Raw genomic sequence first — 8398 nt, forward strand, 5'->3', positions numbered from 1 at the left:
GAAAGAGAAAAGCAACTCATCATGCACAGAGACCTTCAATAACGCTAATAACTGATTTCTCATCAGAAACCATGGAAGTGAGAAGGCAATGGGATGACATATTTAAGGTGCTGAAAGAACAAACTGTCAACCAAGAATTCTATATCCAGTAAAACTATTCTACAAGAATGTAGGTGCTATCAAGACATTCCAAGATAAACCAAAGTTCAGAAAAGATGTTCAACCTCTTAGTCATTAGGAAAATGCAAACCAAAACCACAATGAGATACCAATTCACATCCATTAGGATGGCTATAATAATAACAATTTTAAAATGGAAATGACAAGGATTGCTGAGGATGTGGAGAAACTGGGCCTCTCATACACTTCTGGTGGGAATGTAAAATGATGAAGCCACTATGGAAAACAGTATGGCAGTTCTCCAAAAATGTAAACATGGAATTACATTATGGCCCAGCAATTCTACTTCTAGGTATCTACCCCAAAGAGTTGAAAGCAGTGACTCAAATAGATACATGTACACCAATAGTAGCATTATTCACAATAACCAAAAGGTAGAAACAACCCAACTATCCATCAACGATAAATGGATAAACAAAATGTGATATAAATATACAATGGAATATTATTCAGCCATAAAAAGGAATAAAATTCTGATACATGCTATGACATGGATAAACACTGAAAACATTACGCTAAGTGAAATAAGCCAGACACCAAAGGACACGAAAGGACAAATATCATATGATCTCACTTATGTGAAATACCTAGAATAAGAAAATTCATAGAGACAGAAAGTAGATTAGAGGTTACAGGGGCTGTGGGAAGGGAGAGAGGAAGGGTTATTGCATAATAAGCCTAGAATTTCTGTTTGAGGTGATGTAAAACTTTGGAGATAGTGGTGATGTCCGCACAACATTGGAAATGTAAGTAATGCCACTGAATTGTACACTTAAAACTAGTTAAAATGACAAATCTTATGTTGTATAGCTTTTACCACAGTAAAATATATATATATATTTTATATATAGCGAAAACAAACAAAAAATCCAATCCTACTTTTGAGGAAACATAGCAGCCATTCAGAACGCATTGACTCAATGTTGTTGTACCTTCCTTGCATTTCATGCTGTCCCAATTGGAAATTGGCCCTGGTTTGTACTTGCCTAATAGCACACAATGCTCTTATTGCTATATGTGAGTATATCTGCTTTCTAACAAGAAAGTAACCTCTATGAGGACAGGAGCTTTCGTAGTTACTTTTCTGAGCATTTGCTAGCTGCCCTCCCTCTACCCCTCCAGCGTCTCCTTCACTCTGTTCCACTCTGCTCTTGTCCTGTGGCTGCGGGCCTATATGGATGATGTCAACAGGCTCCAAGGCGTTCAGATTCCTACTCAGTTCAGTTGCTTGGAAGTCCTGGCTGGAGATTAGAGGAGGAAGGAGAGTGAGAGCCGTGTGCTTGTTCCCCTGGCTCCTTCCCTATGAGATCCTCTGCTCCTTACAACTCTGTCACCACCTGGGCTCCTCTGCTCTCTCCCTCTTCTTGTCCCTTCAGAAGCTAGGGGTGGTACCAGCCCTGTGTTCCTGCACACTCCCATCTTACCCACACCTTTGAAATTAGTGCTTTTTATAAATAAATTCTCCTTGGAATATCCTCATTTGAATGTGCCATCTGTTCCCTCTTGGGACCCTAACTGATACAGTACCTCCTTGTACTCAATACTTTTAATAGGTGCTTAACAAATATTTGTTAAATAATTAATAAATGAATAAATGGAGAGCAGATGCTTCCGTTTCATCTTGTTTCCTCTGACAATTGCTTGGGCAGAGGTGAGATTTTTGATAAAGCCCGTGAAACTGGTAAATCATCAGCTTGCACATAATGTATAAGTCGACTTCATTTGGGAAATCTGTTTTTAATTTCAAATGCTAGGTAGCACGACTCATTATATGATAAATGTGCTTTAGTGTGCCACCACAGTAATTATACATATTATTTTCTATATGCCAAACAAAAGCATGTAAGTGTGGAAGCAAGGAACAATTTTATTTTTCTTTCTAAATTTTACAATTTAAGTGGTATGTATGTATGTTTAGTATCAAAGGAAACAGAAAAATGGAGTAGTTTTTGTTTTGGTTTTTTTCCTCATTTCAAAAACCTCTTATACTTTTTCTTGCAATTTCTTTCTTAGTCATTATCCAAATTTCTTTCTTCGCCGATCACCACACTGAATGTTTCTGATCACAGGTCAGTGGTTTAGAAAAAGCCCTGTGGTATAAGTATGCTAAATTTTAACTTTAGTTTTTCCTCTTTCTGTTTTGCCTTCTCTTTGTTTACTCTGATTTGTCTTTTGTTTTGATTTGTTGACGGTGAGTGTGTGTTTATTTTCAACATGGCCGTGAAAGAAAGAGGAATTTCTTAGCTTCAAGCATAGTTATACAAAGACATTCCTTTTAAGACTACTAGATTCCTTGTGGAAGCTAAATATCCATTGTTATTTGCCCTACAAAGACCAATAAAACTTTCTTTAAGCTTTATAAACAATTCTCTTACCTCTCTGTTTCTTGAGGGCAACAAGAAAGAAAAAAAAATTAGCATTAGCTTCCATTTTATCCCCTTACACTATAACATCTATAAACTTAAAAAATGACGTCTATTAGAAGTAACAAGTATGCCTGTGCAGATTCTTTTCACAGAGAGATTTGGCTAGAATGAGAATATCAATCATCGTCAAAGAGCAGTCAGTCATAATGAATTAAAGACCAAAGACCGGACCAAACAAATGGTAACTATTTCAGCGAGTTCTGAAAAGAAAAATAGAAGTAGGAACATAAATTCACTCTCAACCAAGGACTAGAAGATTAAAAAAACTTTAGTCTCAAGAGAAAATTTTGCCAAACATCTTTTTGGTGGATTCTGTTAGTCATACTGTAAATCTCTGGGATGGACATCTGACAGGGCACCATGGGTGTGGCTGCCATTATTTGACTGGACATGATCCCTACTGCTTTCTAAATTGGGAGCTTGGTACATGATCTTTTTAGAAAAGCTTCTTTCAAATTATTGCCTAGACTTGTCATGGCTTGTCCCAAAGCAGTCAAACAACTGTCTTCAATCTACTTTTTTTTTTTTTTACTTCAATCCAGCTGTTCTGTGCCTTGATCAGATTGAGGCTGCACTTTTAGACTGAGCTAAATCATGAGGAAAAATGACAGAGGGCTTGAAATGTTTTAACCAGAACATCCTTCTTTGGTGACAATTTGGTCAGTTGTTTTCTTCAAATAAACATGCCATTCTTAATTACATTTTTCTTGAAAAGCTATTCTCAGAAATAGCCAAAGAGAAATTGAGTCATAACTATCTTCCTATTAATTTTCTCATGAATGTTTCACAACAGAGACAAATTGTCGTCACTCTGATATGTTTGAATTTCCTATATTGCCCAGATTTTAAAACGATTAAACCTAATTTTTTATTTGGTCAATCCAGTGAAAAAAATTCAGGAAGTCTAGCATTACTCAGCTGCCTCAGATTTATGTTCAGATGACAGGATAATAATGAATGCTTTGTTGCATTTTATGCATAGTTTGGGGTATACATCAAACCTTGAAGATTCCAGAGGGGTAAGGGTTGTGTTAAATGGTACATTATCTTATCCGTTTATTTTTTTTTTTACCCTTTCTAGTACAACTTGTAAAAAAGGACAATTTCTTTCAGAAAAATCAAATGGACTCACCCCTCAAATGGAAAAAAGAAGTGACATCCAAAACTAGTTAAGTGCAAACAATTAAATGCTCAGCTGCTAACCAAAAGGTTGGAGATTTGAGTCTACTCGGAGGTACCTTAAAAGAAAGGTCTGGAGATCTACTTCCAAAACATCAGCACAGAAAACAGTATGGCGCACAGTTCTACTCTGATACACATGGTGTTGCCATGACTCATAATCAACTTGAAGGCAACTGTTCTTTTCTTGTTATTTTTAAAAAAACTCTTCCACAGTCTTTTTTGGAAGGCACCTCAAGGGTTACCATGACTATGAAACTATCTGGGGAACAAATCAAATTTTAGCCACCCAGCCCTGAAGCTGATGAAGGGGCTGTTGGCGGTTTGGTTTAGGTGCACAACTCCCCAATTCTATCAAGTGAACTGTCCTCAAACTGAGGCGCAGCTTCAGGAATGAGGAGCAGAAATAGCAACGTGAAAGGGTGGAGACAGCTTGCTCCGAAGAGCTTTTTGTCTGGTGATTCTGTGACTAAAGATAATATTTGTTTATCTTGCATGTTTAACTTGTGTCTTGTAATCCGGAGAGCTGGAAAAAAATGTGGAATTACAAGTAAGTTAGTGAACAAACCCATAGGATAGGGTATAATTTCTAGGCATGGGGAGGGCAAGAAGAACTAAATCAGCAGTTATGATAGAATGTATTTTTTCTGTGCGCTCTCCAACTCTTCCAGCAGGATAACTTTACAATTAAAGTGCTGATTCCACAGCAGCATTTGATTTAAAATTATGTTGCATTGCTCATGGAAGCAACTTTGCTTGAAATGCTTTCTTACTTAGAACTCTAAATTCTTGCATCGTTAAATGATTTAAACACATACACACACACACACACCAACCCAAACCCATTGTCGTCAAGTCAATTCCGACTCATAGTGACTCTATAGGACAGAGTAGAACTGCCCCATAGAGTTTCCAAGGAGTGTCTGGTGCATTCTAATTGCTGACCTTTTTGGTTAGCAGCCATAGCTCTTAACCACTGTGCCAGCAGGGTTTACACACACACACACACACACACACACACACACACACTCACACACACACACAAAAGTCTTCCAGAGGCTGAAAAGGCCAAAACTGCAGAAAACCGAGAAGGATTTAAAACTTTAGCATCACCCAGCCATCAAAACATGACTAAAGAAGTTGTGTGAACATATCAGGTATCATAAGAGAAAGTTGGGCAGCCAGAAAAGAGGGGCTCAGGGCACCAAGTTTAGGCTCTTTCAGGATAAAAGGCCTAGAAAAATTCCAGGAAGGAGAAGCTGTATGTTCTATCAGAGTCATGTATTTCTTCTCAGTGAGATCGCTCCTCCTCTTTCTCTCGTTCCAGGCTCGGCTCAATATTATTGAAGTAAAGCCAACAGCAAGTTAGCAAACCAGCAGGGGAGCAAATTGATTATACAGTTAACTGTGGAAAAACTGAAATTCTTTATTAAGGGAAAACGAAATACAGTTAATTTATGCTTCAACTGAGCCTTTCCCCACGTGGCATTTACTCTACTGGCTCTTTGACTCGGCTGTGAAGCTGTAACTCAGCCAAAAAATGACAGAAGCTTTACTGATTTAAAAATAAGGCAGGTTTTGAGCTTTTTTTCCCCTTGCATGATGATTTTTCCAGCTACAATTACTGTAACTCACTCATTATAGAGGATAACATGGCAGGCAAACAGGCAAAAAAAAAGTGTGGTTAAAAAAAAAAAGTGTGGTAAAACAGTTGGCAGGATGTAAATTGAAAGTCTTCGGCATCTAATTTTAAACAGTATTTATAGATAGCACCCATAATACAGCATTCAACGTCTCACAGAAAATCTCTTAAGTAGTAGAAACATTGAGGTTGTTAACAAAGCTAGTGGACATTAATAAGTGAAAGAAATGAATAAAATCCTCAACGTCTCCAAAATTTAAAGGGTAGGATCAAGATTAGGCACTTTAGTATAATTTTGAAATATAAAACCTAAAGCTGAGGTTCTCCTTCAGTCTTAAAAATAACATTAATGATTTACACACATGAAGAAAGCTGTTCAAAGATAGGCTTTCTCTATTTTGTCTTATTAATTCTTAAAACAGCCCCAGGTTCAGAGAAATTACTGTATTGTTGTTGTTTTTCAACTTTTTATTTTAACATAATTGTAGATTATCATGTAGTTTTAAAGAAATAATACAGTTTGATGATTCCTCAAAAAAGAAAGAAAGAAAACTACCGTATGATCCAGCAATCCCATGCCTAGAAATATACCCTAAACCCATTGCCATTGAGTTGATTCTGACTCATCGGGACCCTGTAGGAAAGGATACAACTGCCCCATAGGGTTTCCAAGGCTGTAATCTTTACAGAAGCATACTGCCACGCACTTCTCCCGAGCAGCAGCTGGTAAGTTTGAACTGCTGACCTTTCTGTTAGCAGCTGAGCACTCAACCACTGTGCCACCAGGGCTCCTTCGGGAATATACCCTAGGGATCTAAGTAGAGGTGCAAACAGACATATGTACGCCAGTGCTCATTACAGTACTATTCACAATAGCAAAAGGATGGAAACAACCCAAGGGCCCTTCAGACAACGAATGGATAAACAAAATATGGTACGTACACTAAAAAAAAAAAAAAAGTGGTACATACATACTATAGAATGCTACTCAGTCTTAAAGAAAAATGAAATCTTGATACATACCACAACATGCATGCACCTTGAAGACATTATGCTGAGTGAAATACGTCCGTCACTGTCTTAGTCATCTAGCGCTGCTCTAACAGAAGTACCACGAGTGGATGGTTTTAACAAAGAGAAATTTATTCTCTTCACAGTCCAGTAGGCTACAAGTCCAAATTCAAGGCATCAGCCCCAGGAAAAGGCCTTCTCTCTCTGTCGGCTCTGGAGGAAAGTCCTTGTGATATATCAGTCTTCCCTTGGTCTGAGAGCATCTCAGCGCAGGAACCTCTGGTCCAAAGGACTCACTCTGCTCCCGGCACTGCTTTCTTGGTGGTATGAGGTTCCCATGTGTCTCTGGTTGCTTCTCTCTTTTATATCTCCAAAGAGATTGCATTAAGACACTATCTGATCTTGTAAACCTCATCAGTATAACCTCATCAGAGTGATAGAATTTACAACACATAAGGAGATCACATATAACCTTACCATAGTGATAGAGTTTACAACACGTAAGGAACTCACATCAGATTACACAATCATACAATACTGGAATCATGACCCAGCCAAGTTGACAGATATTTTTGGTGGACACAATTCAATCCATGACAATCACAAAAGGACTACTATTGTGTGGTCTCGCTTATATGAAATGACAAGAATAGGTAAATATATAAAAACCAGTGGTTACTAGTGTTTATATGATGGGAGGAGGGGAAATCATTCTTTGGGAAGTACTGAATGTCTGTGGTGATGGAAAAATTGGCATCAACTAAGGATAATGGCTACACAACTTAATATCACTGGTGGCACAGTGGTTAAGAGCTTGGCTGCTAACCAGAAGGCTGGCCATTCGAATCCACCAGCCACTCCTTGGAAACCCTATGGGGCAGTTCTACTCGGCCTATAGGGTCGCTAAGAGTCAGAATCAACTCGACAGCAACAGGTATGGTATGGTAAGGGTAATGGCTACACAACTTAATATTACTAAGCTGTACTGCAGGAAGAAAAAAGGATGAAATGGCAACTAGAATGTTATGTATAATTTTACAACAAAAATAGCAATCAAAAAAAAAAAAAGGCTGCAGCTGTTGATACTGTTTTTGTTGTTGTTAGGTGCCTTCAAGTTTGTTCCAACTCATAGCGACCCTATGTACAACAGAGCGAAACACTGCCTGGTCCTGCACCATGCTCAAAATCATCACTATGTTTGAGTCCATTGTTGCAGCCACTGTGTCAGTCCATCTCATTGAGGGTCTTCCTCTTTTTTGCTGACCATTTACCTTACCAAGCATGACCTCTCTCTCCAGAGACTGGTCCCTCCTGATAACGTGTTCAAAGTACACGAGACGAAGCCTCGCCATCCTCACTTCTAAGGAACATTCTAGTTGCACTTCTTCCAAGATAGATTTTTCGTTCTTCTGACGGTCCATGGTATATTTAATATTCTTTGCCAACACCATAATTCAAAGGCATCAGTTCTTCTTCAGTCTTTATTCATTGTCCAGCTTTTGCATACGTATGAGGTGATAGAAAACACCATGGCTTGGGTCAGGCACACCTTAGTCCTCAAAGCGACATCTTTGTTTTTTAACACTTTAAAGAGGTCTTTTGCAACAGATTTGCCCAATGCACTATGTCGTTTGATTTCTTGATTGCTGCTTCCATGGGTGTTGATTGTGGATCCAAGTAAAATGAAATCCTTGACAACTTCAATATTTTCTCTGTTTATCATGATGTTGCTTATTGGTCCAGATGTCAGGATTTTTCTTTTCTTTGTGTTGAGGTGTAATCCATACTGAAGGCTGTGGTCTTCGATCTTCATCAGTAAGTGATTCAAGTGCTTCAAGTCCTCTTCATTTTCAGCAAGCAAAGTTGTTAATGAGTCTTCCTCCAATCCTGATGCCATGTTCTTCTTCTTATAGTCCAGCTTCTCGGATTATTTGCTCAGCATACAGATTGAATTAAGTAT

Source organism: Trichechus manatus, unplaced genomic scaffold (genome assembly GCF_000243295.1).
Source record: "Trichechus manatus latirostris isolate Lorelei unplaced genomic scaffold, TriManLat1.0 scaffold00018, whole genome shotgun sequence".
Lineage (NCBI taxonomy): Eukaryota > Metazoa > Chordata > Mammalia > Sirenia > Trichechidae > Trichechus > Trichechus manatus.